The sequence below is a fragment of the Calypte anna genome, chromosome 2 (genome assembly GCF_003957555.1).
Source record: "Calypte anna isolate BGI_N300 chromosome 2, bCalAnn1_v1.p, whole genome shotgun sequence".
NCBI classification, from domain to species: Eukaryota; Metazoa; Chordata; class Aves; order Apodiformes; family Trochilidae; genus Calypte; species Calypte anna.
The window spans coordinates 18,177,316-18,193,554 of record NC_044245.1 but is presented as its reverse complement, the minus strand read 5'-3'; the positions used below and the strand labels follow the sequence as shown (position 1 = coordinate 18,193,554).

The 16,239-nt window shown below is 38.6% G+C and overlaps 1 protein-coding gene across 7 annotated transcripts in view; it reads left to right on the top strand.

Annotated features, from left to right (window-relative positions):
* Nucleotides 1-16,239, top strand: part of KIAA1217 (KIAA1217 ortholog) — a 339,766-nt gene that overhangs the window by 177,183 nt on the left and 146,344 nt on the right. The gene's annotated exons all lie outside the window — the stretch shown is intronic.

Genomic DNA, 16,239 nt, shown 5'->3' with positions numbered 1-16,239 from the left:
CCACTTTTGTGCTTGCATCAATCATGAGAGATCAAGTAAACATCAATAGGTGAGGGATAGTGCCGTCCTGTTCCCCCCCCCCCCCCCCCCTGCTGTGATATGGTAACAAGAGGCAGATTTGGGGCTACAGAGTTTAGTTGTTCAAATCTCTTAGTTTGAAAAGGGTTAGATCCCAGTGGGAAAGGGTGGGGGCTGGTGGTAGTTACTGTCCAAGCTTAAAAATGTGAAAAGGGAAAAATCATAGGTTCTGCCTAAAGATACCTGAGAAATGTAAACTTGAGAGAAACTTTGATTCAGTGTAAATTCTCAGTAGGATTTAGGGAATGAGGAGGCTGCAGAATATGGTAAGAACATTCCAGGTGAAATTCCTCATTCTAGATGAAAAGCAGTGCATAAAAGATTTCTGTTGTTCTGCATTGGTAGATTAAGCAAGGTTAAACTTTTTGGAGGACAGGTACTGATTATTAAAGTGAATCGATCTGAAAGCAGTACAAAGGGAAGAAATCCCAAACTAGTTTTTCTTGGTCACAGCTCTTTTGCTTTCACACCTAGTTACATCTTGAAACTAAGCCAGTGATGAGAATAATATAGAACGAATTTCAGTTTAACCTTTCTACCAAAGTCTGGGTGTTAATTATTTAATACTAGAATATGTATAAATGACTCTGTGCCAAATGAGCTGGTGTATTTTGCATTCATTACACTGTTTCTGGTTGATGCCATGGAATCAGGTAGGGAGAAATTGATTTAGTGTTAATATTCTGTGCATATTTTCTGGTCTGTACCAGCTAAAAAACAGTATTAAAAATTACATTTGAATTTAAAATGTATACAGTGACTGTGAAGAGTGTGATTTTAGTCTGGATATATGTTGCTGCATTTTTTTCTAGTTGAGAAAATGTATTTCTTTGAATTACTACTTAGTTTGCATACTGTTGTATATAATGTCATCAAAAATACCTATTTTTATCTGAGAGGTCAGTGTCATACAGCTGGAGCTTGCTGTTTAGGTTGCAGGTATTTGTTCAGGAAAAAAATAATTCAGAAGTTGTTTCAGGAGATTTCTGTGAGTTCCTGCCTCCTCTCATCTGGTGTGTCCTACCTCTCTGCCCAAATGAGACAGTGATTCCCCCTCTTCCTGGATGGTTGTTGTAAGCCCAACAGAGCACATTGCACATTTGGGAAGAGGGACCCTCTGCAGTATCCACATGTGTCCCATGTCTCATGTACCATCTGGTGCAACAATTTATTGCTTTCCAGTGCTCCTCCTATTTTGCATTGTTAAAAGCACCTAGGTAAAGCTATGAAACTGAATTTGAGAAACATGATTACAGACTTAAATTCCAAGCCATAAGATTTTGTATGTGGAAGGACATGAGATGACATGTACATTTGCTTTGAGTTGAAACCTGCTCTTTAGCCCAAAAATACTGCTGTGATTGTAAGATATTTATAAATAGCTTGATATATAAATGAGCAAAGAGATAGTTCATTACCAATGTGAAGTTACTTTGTATTAACTCTAAGTGAAATGTTGAGGAAGAATAATATTCCTAATAGAATGTCTCAGTGAAAAGTCTTTTAATTTTACTCTTTATTTTTAAAAAAGTAAAGCACCAGAATAAGGTATAAAACTACGAGCCCTGAGATGTCTCTGGAAGTAAATGGATTTTAACTACGACTAGAGTCATAGTACTTGCTTTGAGAAATGTAAGTTTCTTAATTTATATCTATCAGTTTAAAGTAATAAAAAAAAGCTATTCTTTCGAAAAAGCAAACAAAACAAAGCTGCAAAAAGGGTAATAAAGTAATTCTCTTTCTTTTCCCTTCCCTCCCCCCATGTAAACCACACACCAATGCAGTTACTTAGCCCCAACAGGATTAGTAACTTTTCTTCTTTGGCAACGCCTCCACATTTTAAGTAGCACGTACTGTTTGTAAGTCAGAAGTCCCAGGTGTTTGTTATATCCTTGCCTTTGTTCATGTGAGTTTTGTACATTTGTGTTTTTAACCTAATTTATGACAACAAAGAGTTTATGTAGTCTACTTTGGATTCAACTGAATAAATACCCACTATTTATCTTGTTTCAGCACTTAATGGTTTGATCCAAGAAAGAATTTAGTATCCCTTAAAGCAGAGTTTTGGGAGCTTTAGCTGCCCATGGAAAGCTCTCCTGGTTATGATAGATACCTGAGATTCCTTAGGTTTTAGCAACATATAAATATCCTGAGGCATTTATCGATGTTTTTTTGCATGCACTCAATTTAGTCCTGGTGCTTTTTGGCTCTATAGATGACTACCAAAAACTGCACTCAGGGGCCTCATTCAGTGGATGGGTTCAGTGCAGGATTAACTGCTTCAGCAGTGGTGGACAGAAGAGCCTGTGTTGTGCACAGTGACTACCCTTGTGGCAGAGGCACCTCCAGCCTTCTCTGAATCTGTGCCTGATGCCCTCCTTCTTCTAGGGAAGCACGGAAACATTTGCTATTGGTAGACCTTACATTTTGCTTTTTGAAGTTGAGCCACTGGGCAATGACATGTTACAGGGTTTGGCCTCCATAGTCTTGTGGTTAGTCACTCAGGCCAGCTGCTGAATGAACCTTGTCGCAAGACTGCAGAATTGATCTTGGACCTTGCTGTTATTTCTTCTTGGCAGTAAAATCTCAGGAGTCAGTGATGGAAAGCCCTGGCTCATTGTTGCTGTTGTGTGGTTATCAGGGACCTCTGCCCAGAGCTGGAGCCATGGTCAATGAACATCGTTCAGTCTTTGGAACAAGAAAGCCAAATCTCCTGCCTCATTACAAATCCTGCAGAAGTAGACTGGGTTTTTCAGGTGCTTTGCCTCTGCTTCCTCTTCCAACTCTGCTTTGAAATCAAAATGCCACAGGTTTCTGTGCTTCATGCCTACCTCAGGGGTGCACAGCATGATAGATGTCCTCAGAGCACAGTTCTAGATGGGGCTTGTTAGCAACACCAAAGTTGATTTCAAGGCACTTTTGAAGGCACAATTATGAAAGCAGAAGATGTTTGTGATGGAAGTGAAAATGAAGCCTTTGTCTATAGATGTCTTTGCCTCTGCTGGTTTTGAGCAGGTGTTCCCTCTAGTCTGTAGTTCTGGAGATGTGTTACAGGTGTTCGGTGGGTGAGGAGCATCACAGATTGGCAAAGGTGTTGGGTGATAACAACAGACCATGCCTGGTGGTAGAGCTGAGGTTACAGCATGACTTAGTCATTGGCCAGGGGTTCCCTCTGTATTTGTATTTGTGATCAGCCTCATTATTTATGAATATTTGCTGTGTCTCAAGATAATTTCCCTGCAAATGGTTGGGTATGTGCTTTGCTTGTTCTCTTTTCAGCTGCATTGTCCTGTTAGCTTCCCACTGGAAACATTTTTTCTGCTCTTTGCACATTGTCACTTGGGAAGGGAGTATGTATTCATGCCAGTCATTAGCAAAGTAAATGCACCTCTGGACCATTGCTCTGCATTACAGCATTTTTCAGTTGATTTTCTAACAAAGGCAGATTGCACCTGATTAACTCATTTAGTTTAACCATAATCCCTGGGATTTAAATCTGTTTTCTGGGCTCAAATAAGAGAACATGAGTAAATAAGACAAGCAAATCTCTTAAGAACATATATTCCACTTTATCTTCAAATTAGGTGAGTACAGCATGAGAAACAGTGCTATTATTAAAATTGCAGCCAACATCTGTGACTGACAACAGCTGCTGAGATGTGTATGTTCAATGTTCACCCCAGCATTGTGTCAGTTCAGTAAATTCAGAAGCTGGTAGTATTAGGTTTTGCATCTTGACACATCAACTAATGCAGGCACATTTGGTTGGATGAGATTACATTTTAAAGGGTCCTTTTTCTGTGTGTGTGGGGGAGGAGTGTTTGGGTTTGTGTTTTGGGTTTTTTTATCATTAATTAGTACCTTTTGTACTGCTGAATTTTGTGTGGTCCCCTGTGTTGTGGATTGTAGTGATTCCATTCATTCCACTGGAGACTGCAGTGGTAGTAAAACTGACTATTTCCCTTTTTCTAAGTTTAGGAAAGGTTTTCACTGGCTGATTAATACACTACCGTAGGAATACTTCACTTAAAAAAAAATCACAGTTGAAAAAAAAAATCAAAACTAGTTGTTACGTTTGAAATTCAGAAAGAGCAATAAAATATTTTCACCATGACTTCTGCTGTGGATTCCACCTCTCGAGAGGTGGAAGTTGGATAATCGGCCATGTGCATCATGTACTTTCTGATCATTAGTAGCTACAGATCATTTTTTTCCTACACTTGAGATTTATTTTATCTTCCAAAATTATTTTCTTGTTATTTTTAAGACTAGTTCTTCTTGATACTTGTATGAATGTCCACTTCCATTTTGTGTTGCTAGATTCCTTCCCATGTTAATGTCTCATGACTGTAAATTCTAGAGGTCAACTAAGTTTTAAGAATATTTCAGCCTCTAAGGGAATTACATTTCTTACACACACATTTAATAGACTGTCTCCATGTGCTTACACTGATTTCATTCAAACTAGAAAAACTAATTGTAGTTCAGTTTCAGTTCAATATTTTTTCCAGCCTGGGGAGACATCTGTCTTCCAAGGAAGGAGGAAGGCAGCAAGAGGAAGAGAAAACAGTGAAAAAACAGAAAGTTAAAACTTCTTTTGTATTTGAAAGAAGTTAAATGTGATTTTAAATTTTACATGATATATTAATTTACAGATACACTCATTGCTTAATGAATAAGCAGAAGGTTTTTCAATTTGCACTTATTTTGTTGGTATGTGGGTATCTAAAGTCTGGAAACAGACCTGCTGTCACTGTCTATGTATGTACTTTGGGCTTTGTTTCACTATGGTTTGAAAGCACAGTTTTGCACAATTTTAGGTCCATTTATTCATTTGTAGCTCTTGTTTTTAGTAACAAAATACCATACATCAGCCTGTTGTAATTAGCAAAAAAATCACTCACAGAAGGAACAAATATTTGACTTTGATTAGAAAAGTAAGAAGAAATATAACTTATTTCCCACTGGCTGAATAAATAAATACTCAAATGTCATTGGCTTGTTGATTTAAATAAGAGTAAATATATTTTTTGGAAGAAGGAAGAATTATTTAACATAAGGTAAAAAAATAATTTTAAAATACATTTTTTAACAAAGACTTCCAATAAAGGCATGTACCTGAAAAGTTGGGACGTCTATAAAATTTCCTATAGATCTTAAAAAAAAATTCCTATTTCATTTTTTTTAGCAGAAAAATTATAATTTCAGAATTTTTAAAATCTAGTTTATATTTTTGCATAAAAATTGAACAAACCCCAAATCTCAAAAACCTCCCAGATGTTGTGTGCTAATTTCACTCTTCCATTCTGCATGTCATGCATTCTTTATTTTTAAAAAAAGCTATTTCATATTAAAATTCCTTACTAGCTTCACATTAAAAAGACAGCATTGTGTCTACTCCTATTACCCAGGGCTGCGAGAGATCCTCGGTATTGCTCTGCCCGCCCTTCGGTTGGAATCACCACAGTACTGCTGCTGCTGTGACTTGGCAGGAAGTCCTGGTACTATTTTGTTTTGGTTTTTTACTGAGGATCAGTGGTGTTTCGTTGGTTTTCAGCTGCTAACCCCAGCTGCCATCTTGTTGGCTGGGGGCACAGCTAGGGCTGGGGGCACAGGTGGGCGGTGCCTCCCGGGTGCCTCCTGGGTGCGTGGGGCCCAGGGGCCTCCTGTGCTGTGCAGGCAAAGCGCTCTCTGTGTTTTACCACAGGCTACTTGTTGGCATCTGTTGCTGGAGAACTGAAACATGAAAAAGCATGTGATAGAAAGGTCATCAAAATCATTTCTGAAATCAGTGGAGGATTCCTCCCTTCTGAATATTGCAAAAGGGTGGGGTGGGATGGAGCAAGGAGGTGTTTTTCTTGGCTACAAATCATGAAGTGTTTTTCTTGGCCCTCATGACACTGGTATCTATGTCCGTCAAAATGTTCCTGCTGACCAGAGGACAGTTGGCTCAAACCCCTGGCAGATTGTTGAACCCATGAGCTCTTCCTATGACATTGGATGCAAGCATTTAATTTCCGGCTTATGTACTTCCCTTCTGTTTAGTTTTTGCCAAGTGTCTTCCACACTGGAGGCCATATCAGGCACCCTCCTTCCTGCCTGGGCAGGGCCTGCGGGCACCTGCTGCTCCAGGGCTTCTGCAGCCCCCTTGCCCCAGGGGGCAGCTGATGGGCACTGCTGCAGGGACAGGGCTCCCCTCCATGGCCTCCTAATTCCATCCTCAACAACTGGGTTAATCCCACAGACAGCCTGGGACCCTACTGCAAGTGGGAGTCAGGTTTCTTCCCCAGGCTGGTGAATAACTTCCAGTAATGCAGGACTATTGTGGAGGTCATGTATGATTCTTGGTTGCTGCTGGAGCTTAATTCCACAAGAGATTTCACTGTGGCGTTGGGCGTTTATATAATTTTGCTCATGCTTTTTGCATATGTCTTTTTACTGTGCATGTTTTACCTTCCTTTTATAATTGCTAGATCATGACCCCTGTTTTCCAATATGAATCCTGTCCCAAAAGGGTAGTTCTAGCCCATATGCAAATGTGTATTTATTCAATCCCCACCCGTATGCAAGCAACCATGAGAAACCAGTATTTAAACCAGTATTTTTTATATGTGAGTCATTCATACACCCGGATGTGTAACAAATTTTCGCATCAGCTGAGGCTGTGCTGCAGATGCACACCTGTAGAAAATCTGCACCAGGAGGAAGAGGGACTGCTGCTGCTCCTGGTTGTTGCTCCATGCTGGTAGCAGTCTGCTATTGATGGGATGGTTTTTGAGGAGGACATAGCGACTCCTGCTCCCATGGCACAACTGAGAAGAAAAAGGAACCTCTCAGCTCTTTGCTGCTCCTCTGGGGCCTCTTCTGCCAGCCAGGTACAACTCTGATGAGGGGCCAGGTCTCTACTCTGTGGGACTTGTGTAATGGATGTTTTCCAATAGGTCTTTTTTTTTTTTTTTTTCACGAGACTGCTCCCCGTAAGATGAAATGTCCTGAAGTGTTCATTATTGTTATCCTATTCTCTCTACGTGTTTCTAGGTTGATTTTGAAAGGCACAAAAAAACTAGGTTACTGCAGTAGTCCCATGCAGGAGAAACTGACAGTGTACAGGAGAAAGGCTTCCCTTGAACCATGTTAAAATACAATTTTATTTCATCTCATGGTTTCAAAATTTATCATACACTATCCAGAAATGAAGATACTTTCTTCTCTAATTATAGAGAGTGTTTATATGTAAGGTTAAATCTATTTATTGGAAGTCTTCCAGGACTCTGGAGTAGCTGCTGCCTTATGGGCCTCTTCTGAATTGAGAGGGTTAGAAAACAGTAGACTTCTACCCTGAAGATACTTGGACAGTGAATATAAGTGAGGTACTTTTTTCCCCATGTCTTCTCTTGCCTCTGCTGTAATATTTTGGGTTTGAGATATCTTTTTTCCTCATGCTGTGACAGCAGGTATTGCTATGTTTTAAAGAAACTGAGCTCACAAGTTTAGTCTTGTTTCTGCATGACTTAAACCTGTCTTAGAGTTGATATTTTGCCAAGAATATTCCACTTCTAATATGCTAGACAGATTTCTTTGTGACTGTGTTTTACAGGCAAAGCCAGCTTGGAATTTAGGGAAACTTTTAATAGTTTATAAAAGAAGAACAGAGGAAATTAAAAAAAAAGGGTTTGCAAGTGCTCAGACAGGTACTTGTGAGATGCTTGTCTTGTTCAGTTGCGTTTTTCTAATGTACTTTTGTGGATTTTTCACAATACTTTTTAGCAGTGTATTACCAGAGAAAGAGCAAGTATTTCTGAGTTGATACAACAAAGATTTTCTGTTTAAGGTGGTCACTCTCTGTGAAGACTGTTTTTCCTAAGGAGACGCATAACCTTTTAGATTAGATTTACTTGCTTTGTACCATTTTAAACAAACCAGACTAAAACTAATGCGAGGTAAAACCTACAGATGTATTAAGTAGCCTGGCAAAACAAGAGCAGCTTAGATAACCATTCAGTAGCTTATTGTGGTAAGATAAACATGGAATTCTAGGTATTTTCTTCCATATAAGAACTTAATGTGTTCTTTTGATCTGTGCTTTCTGCTGCACTTGTCAGACTTCCTTGGATACTGCCAAAATGTCTATGATTTTGTCTTTGTCTCTCTCTCTCTCTCTTTTTTTTTTTTTTTTTTTTTTTTTTTAGGATAACTCTATTATAGATTTTGAGAGCAAAATAGCTTCTCTAACTTCTGAAAAAAGCCTTCAGACAAAAGTTATCAAGCCTTTCAAGTGAGGTTTGTCTAGCCACTGCTGCTTTGTTTTTGGCTTATCTTCCCTGTGGCTTGAAAACTTTCTAGAATGTCTGAGTTTTATGGTCCTTCAGAGGTCTTTTAAAATGCAGACATAATTTCAAAATGTTCACTCTGCCTGCAGATAGTTTCAGTGGAGATGAAGGTGATGAACTAGTTTTACTTATCTTGATATATGCCAAGGACCTATGTTTGGAAACATAAGCTTACATACGTCTTGTTGAGCTTAAACAGCCAGCCTGATTTCATACTGACACCTCTGACAACCCACAAAATCAGCTGCATTCATTCACCCAAATTCAGCAAAGCAGCTGAGTCTGGTGGTGCCCTTTTACAAAAGGGAGACTTTAATTATTTTGAAATCTAATTATGAAATCTTTTATGAATCTTTAATTGTAAAATCTAAGAGAGGTGGAAAGTTGAATAAGCATTAACTGGGTAAGAAAAGCCTTGATTAGCTAGGGAAAACGTTTTTTCTTTTTAAATCAGAGGCTGATAGTTTAGGAGTCTTTTCTGTTTTAAGGTATGGTAGCAGCATGCCTTGAGTCAGTTCTAGGTCTGTTGGATGTTGCACCATTAAAGAATGGAGAACCATTAAAATATTTTTGAAAACTAAACAAGCATAGACTGCCAGGTTACCAGTATATTGTGGTATCGTGCTCAGTAGAAACATATAGGTTGTCTTTTACATGACCAGACTGCCCAATAAAGGGAAAATTTTCAATTTTCTTGTTAATAACTGAGACAGATAAGCAGTCATAACCAAAGCTCTGCTATTTGATAACTTCACATTTCAGACACCACGAAGCATTTCAAAGAACAAATCTGCTCAGCCCTGCAGTCCATGTGATCTCTCCCATCTCTTCTGCCACTTTGTTCTCCTCTACGAGGAGGATCATCCAGTTGTTTCTCTTCTAAGCCCCAGACTGAGACAGACATTAGGCATAATACTCTAATATCCCCCATGGAAGTGAAGCTGATTGTCAGCTGTCTCACCCTTTTTTCCTACTGCCTTTCCTAAAAGCTCCATGTAACTATGTGACAAGCTCTTCCCATTGGAAGGTCTCAGTAAGCAGGAATATAAAAACATCAAGCTGACTTCATCATGTGGTGGGGGTTTGGATTAGTCCTTGGGTAGTTTTGTTAGGAGTAGGTGGGTGTTTTTGTTAGCTGTTGTAGGTGATTTCAAAAACATTGATTAAATTTTTAATACAAGTACTGTTTTTCAGCAATATTTTTTGATTGATCATGTGATTGCAATTTGCCTCTGTGAGTCTGATCAGAAGAAAAGTGATCTGGAGACACTGTGGCAGTTGCACTTTTCCTCAGCATAATCCAAAAAGACACAATTGAAATGAGTTAACAACTTGTCATATTGGAAATTTTCTTAAATACTGTACTACAAGCTCTGTTTGGCTTGAAGGAGAGCAGCTACTATACCTTCATTTAAAAGTGAGATATTTCTTCTTATCACTAAAGCTGTTTCTTTCCTGCCAGATTGTGCTGGTCAGATGATCACAGGCCATGTAACAGGGCCTTTACCCCCTTTTTTCATAGTTAGTATACTGAGAGTCAACAGCACAAAACCTCTGTTTCTGTAACACCTGGCTATGCTACTTCATGTAAAAGCCTTAATGTAATCAGGTACAGAATTAATCTAAACACTTTTGTACAATTTGAATTAATACAATCATTAAGAATCCATTACTGTTCGAAGATCTGCAGGTAGTGTTTCACAGGTCAAGAAACTTCTCAGGATTTTATTCAGCCACGGTATTAGATAAAAAACAAAATTAAAGGCAAAAGATGATGCAGTTGTTTTGCTTTTTCTTTCTTTTGCAGTGTATCTGTCTTCCCTCCTTCATTACAGGCTGGCACAAATTATTTATTAGAACCCAGTGACCTTTTCAAGAAGACTAGTAGAAGCAAGTGCCTAGGGATTACTCTCTTGATAGCTGGAGAGTGAAGATTATTGTAGCATCCAGGAAATTATCTGAAGGACAAAATACCAAAAAGACACAGATTCCTTCCAGCCTCAACCCCCCTGTAGAGGAGCCAGAGATGTATTGGCCTGCAGCATGACTGAACCATTGGAACAGATTATCTGCCATGGTTTTATTCTTGGGAAATAGCTGGTCTAGTGATAGCAGCATAATTTCTACTCATCCTCCTGGAATATCAAAATGAAGAATGTGATTTAATTGCAGACACAGGCAGGGGAAGGCCATCATTTGCATGTTGACAAAAAAAGAAAGTTTTAAGGAGAATGATCGGGGTACCTTAGCACTTGCAGCCTTTTGGGACTAGCAGGGAGGGAAGTAGGAGATATTTAGCATTTGAAGAAATACATGGATTGCTCCAAAGGCCAGTAACAAAATACTAATGTCCTGTTTTGCCAACTTGAGTTTAACACAAAATCATTGAGTTTGCTTGCTCAGACTTATTTTATTTTTTTTTGTGATTTTGTGATGAAATACAAGTTCATTTGGAAGGAGCTTAATGTAACTGGAAGTCAAAACTTTCTCTGTAGAAGAATGTTATATATGATAACCTCTTGACACAGTTGCAGGGAATAAGGCAGCTTTTGTAGAAATGTAGCTTGTTACTGGGGTTTGGACTTTGGTGAGGAAATACTCTCTGCTTAGGTTGCCAAAGAGTTGCATTACAGTATTTTGCCATTCAAGTTTGATATATTATCCTATCAGGTGCACAGTATCTTATTACAAAATCAGAGTGTATGCCAGCCTCAGAGAGTGTATTTTAATGTAAGATTATCTTTTGTTTCCTGAATAATTCATCGTTAGTGTACACAGTTTTGCAACCAAGTCTTTAAAGGTGTGAAGTGAATCAAGTGTTAGAATGGTGATTTTATAAAAAAAACAAACAAAACAAAAAAAGAAAAAAATAAAAAACACAAAAACAACAACAACAAAACAAACAAACAAACAAAAAACAACAACAACAACAACAAAAAAAAAAAAAAAAAAAGAAAAAAAAGAAAAAAAACAAACAAAAAAAACCCCAAAAAAACCAAACAAACAAAAAAAACCAACCGAAAACAGGCAAGGAAAGATTTTAGTCAGGTGTGTAAACATATCCTTTGGGTTAAAAGATAAAGCCAAAGGTAATGAACTGTCAGACCAAAGTAACCATGTTAGGAAACACGTGGAAGTGTTTGTGTGTGGACAAGCATGTGCCCCATGTATGCCTCCTCTGCAGCCAGCTCTGCTGAGAGTGGTGCAGAAGGAAATAGTTGCCTGCAGAATCACTTTCTAGTGGTAAAGAGTAGGGCCAGTTAACAGTTATGCATGTGGTCTAAATCCATGATATATCTAAGATTAATGTTCAGTAAACCGCAATGCAGCATGGGCTAAACTTTTTGCACGTAAGAGCTGATGCACAAGATGCTGAGTTGGTATTGAGAGAACAAGTAGTGGTATTACAAACCTACAGAACCAAATGATTTTGTAAACTTCTGTCTCACCTTTTAAAAAATGAAGAAGAAATTACCTGCATTTAAGCAAGCATGTGACCATGGGTGATAGCAAAGTCTTAAGCTGGAAAGGACTTCTGTACACCATCTGAATTGCTGTAGAAAGCAGGGACTTAGATTAGGTTATTCACATCCCTGTCAAGCTGAGTCTTGAATATTCCTAGTGAAGCAGATTACATCTCTGTTCAATGTATTGCAGGTTTTTATTGTTGCCATAGTTAAGCTTTTTTTGATTTTGTTTTCCTTATAGCCAAACAGAATTTCCAAGAACAGGATAAGCTGTATCCTAGAAAACAACTAAGTCTTGCAGGGGTTTAAGGATCTTTTGAACTGCAGGTTCTCAAGAGTTCCTAATGTATATCTGTCATATAAGGACAAGAAAATATTTTCCAGGAAGACAGTGATTAAGAATCAAGAACAGTCTTATTTCTGGATGCTCACTGTGACAAGAATGTATGTTATAGTTTCAGGCTCGGTATTGTTGAAGCGATGTTGAGTCTTGACAGACTTCTTGCAGAAGAAAGTCACCAAAAGTGATCTGAGAGTTGCTGAACTATTTCTCACTGAGAATCATGGATTTTTTTATTCATTGACCCTATCAAAATAGAGAACCTCCTTGATTAGGAAATGTAAATCTCCTGAAGCAGGAGAAAATATACTGGATTTATATTGGCTCCTTAGAACAGCAATGAAAATCATAACACAGACTGGAGACTTGGGCAGATTCAAATCAGGAGTAATGCACAACAGTTTTGCAGAGTAGAAATTATTCATTATTCTGACAAATTACTGAAGTAAGCAAAAGGTTCTTCGTCTCTCTCAATCTTCCAACTATGACAGGTTGCTTTTCTAGCCGATATGCTTTAGTCAAACAAGTTACTGAGGAATAGGGCAGAGATTTATTGGTTCCTCCTTGGCCTCAGTTATACAACTGAGGCTTTTGGATTTTCATGCAATTTTAGCGTTTCAAGGACTGTTCATAAGGAACTGATTTTGAATATACCTTTTTTCAATATAGCACTGAAACAAGAATGAGCTGCTAAATTGCTTTAGTTTTTATAAATTCATGTTACTTGAAAATTTAAGATACAAATAGGAGTTGCAAGTGAAATATTGCAAGAAAAAAAACTAGGGTAAATAGAATTTACCATTTATAATTAGAGAAGTAATATATATTTTCTTATTAACCCAGTCAAGGTACCAATAGATAGCATTCATAAAAAAGCTCAAGAAGGCCTGAGTGATCACTGCCTCAAATACTTTACAGTTTTAAGATGGCTTTAGTTCAGAGGAATTTGCTACTTCTACTGAAACTTTAAATTTATTCTTAGCTATTCCTTGGGAAAATTCTTTTTTACACCAGTAAGGGTTTTGCCACTATTAGAGATCTCAGAACTGATTCACTCTGAAGTTAACTTCAGGTACTACCAAAGTCCCTCACTGCTTCCTGGAGGTATTTAAGAATTGTATAGACATAGTATTTAAGGATATGGCTTAGTTAAGCACTTGTCAGTGTTAGGTTAATGGTTTGACTTGATCTTGAAAACATTTTTTCTTACCCAGAGTATGTCAAATTCCCTGAAACATTCATTCCAACTGGTAGTTCTTTCCTTTGTAAAGGAAACAGAAGACTAAGGCACAATTCAGTTTTTGTTAGAAGTGTATTAATTCTGCATCTGACATGAAATAAATAATTTAAAGGAAAACAAAACAGACATAGAAAGTGTTAATGAATGAAGTGTATAGTAGCTGTCTATCGGAATTCTTGGTGAGGTTGAATATTAATTGACACAGGCTTTTTGAGCTTTGCTAACAACTGCAAGACACTTGTAGGATGTGGGTGATGGAATCAAGCAATTAATTATGCAAAAAAGCTTCAACAACAAAACACCAGAATACACCTGGCCATGTACTATGCAGTCCTGAGTTTCTCTCTCTGTACTCTTCTTGAGCACTGAGACCTTGTTCTCTGCAAAGTCTTCAGGCTGTGTGCAGAGCTTTGCGATGGGCTTCCAATGCTGCTTGACCTGGGTCATCCTTGTTTCTGTCTCCAGTTCTCAGGCTGTGGATTGCTAGTGCATTTAATTACAGTGAATAACACTAAGCTTATGGAAGACCTTGAGAATTACATGTTACCCAGCAGGAGACAGAGGGACTGGGGTTGTAAAGCTCCTTGAAAAGCACAGTGGATTGGGAGATTGTTTTTTTCCCCCATCCCATTGACTCTGTTGCTGTTACTGACCCAGCACAATCTCACTAACCATCCTGTCTGCAAATACGTGCCCTGTGCTTTCTTCCACCACTTGGTGAAGCCTCAGTTCCATCATCTCTGGAAGCTTCTCACCCTTTCTCCAAGGTCTGATGAGATCAACTTCAAGTGTGATACACCCTTTTTTTCCAGGACCTGTGCTTGGCATGCATGGCTCTCTTTTGCCACAAAGCACCAAAGTGAGGCTGACACTTGAATGCATGCTACCAAGCTTTTATCTGAAACACAAGCATATTTTATATTTGAATTAATGCAATCTTATTTCTGTATAGAAATGACACTTTTAAGCTATTTCCATCGTAAAATTTCAAAAGATTGTTGCCTCCCCTCGCTGTGGTGAGGCTTAAGAGCCCATGTAGGGGAGTGAGAGGACAGATGAGCCTGGTGAAGCAGTGGGGGCAGCCCAGGGCCCTGTGCTATCAGCCAAGTGTGGCCTTCAGTGTTCCCCAGTTGCCAGCACTCAGAGTCAGTGGTATCACTGTGTGACCTTTCCCAGGGGAAAACTTTCTCCCACAGCATTTTTGTGGAAGTCTCTTGTATTGAGGCTTGGAGAGTAGAGGAACATTGCGCTCTGTTTATGCTAAGGGAGCATATTTGCAGTTGCTGCCAGTGACCCATTTTGCACAGCATAATGCTATTTGGATAAGAAGACGATAAGAGGAGGACATCAGAGTTCATATCACTTTTAAAGTTCATGTAATTCTTTTAAATACTGAAAACATCACTTGAAGGAGTGTCTGTGTGCTGTTGTGTCAGGAATGAAACAATAGCACATTTTACTTGAGACCTTGAAAATATTTTCCTCTTTCTAATAAGACTGAAATAACTTTCCAGCCACTCGCCTAGAAAGTTGACAAGAGGCTGAAGAACAGTTATAATGTTTTACTATGCAATTTAATTTATGTGATCAAGTTTTTACCTGGATGAAGAGACATTTATTTACTGAACTGTGGGGAAGGAAATCTCAGCTGTGGGAAACAAATCTTAGAATGTGTTTAATTTTAATTGTTTTATTTGCTGAAAGGTGAGGAAAAGCATAGTCCTGAATTAAAATGAACATCAAAATGTCACTCATTATCTTACAAAAAAAAAAAAAAAAGGGCAAGACATGTTCCACTTCACCTACAACTGATGGAGAAATTTAGAGATCTGTATTATAATATGTGGTGTTAGTTTATAATGAAAACAGCCATTGTTTTAGAAAAAAAAAAAAACAAATACAAACACTAAAATCCATTTTCTGCCTTATCCTGCATCCCATGCGTATTCAAGAGTTAGGGCTTTATGAATCACAGCGAATTTGAGATTGTCACAAAAGGATTTTAATAGCTTTCTGTGATACTCAAAATTAGGACCAGCTTTATGTTCAGTTTTAAATATGTAGGAACAGTAGTATCTGTTACAGATACTATTTTAAGATTTGTGAAATGAGCTAGTACTTGTTCACCTGATGGGCTACAGAATGAAGGCTTTATACTCAAAATAAAAGGAAAAAGAGAACTAACTCTCCTCCAGATAGATCTGAGCCAAAGGTGGATTTTCAGGGTTGTGAGCATTATGGAGGAGTGTTTGCATAGGAAAAAAGGTATTCATGAGCCAGCTTCAAACTCCTTCTTGTCCCCAGGAAAGGCAATTTAGCTCTTCAACCCAGATGAATAGGTAACTCTTGAAGCTGTGTACAGCCGTGTTTGTGTGTGCAGGGAGGGTTAAGGGCACTGTCCCAGCAGCCTTCCCAGCATACCCATGTGAGTGAAGTAGCACAGGTGAGATTTTGACTCACTTGTCTGACAATGCAGACAAGTCCTAGGCTCTTAACTAGACAGCAGGAATTTTTCCAGTGAAAGGAAATTGCCAGGTGGTTTCAAACCCATATGTCCAGCTGTACCCCAAATTCCTATGGCATTACTGCAGGATAAGGCAGGGGAATCATGACCAGTCCTGTCACTGTCTGGTGGCCCATGGCTGCTGTCAGCTTCCTGGGGACAGTGGGAGCTTGGAAAGCCCATGGGCTACTCATGGTTTTACCAGGTCTCCTAAGTCAAGATTTTATTACCAGAGCACAGAGGTAATTACCTCCCTACTTATTTCCCTAAATTCACTCAGA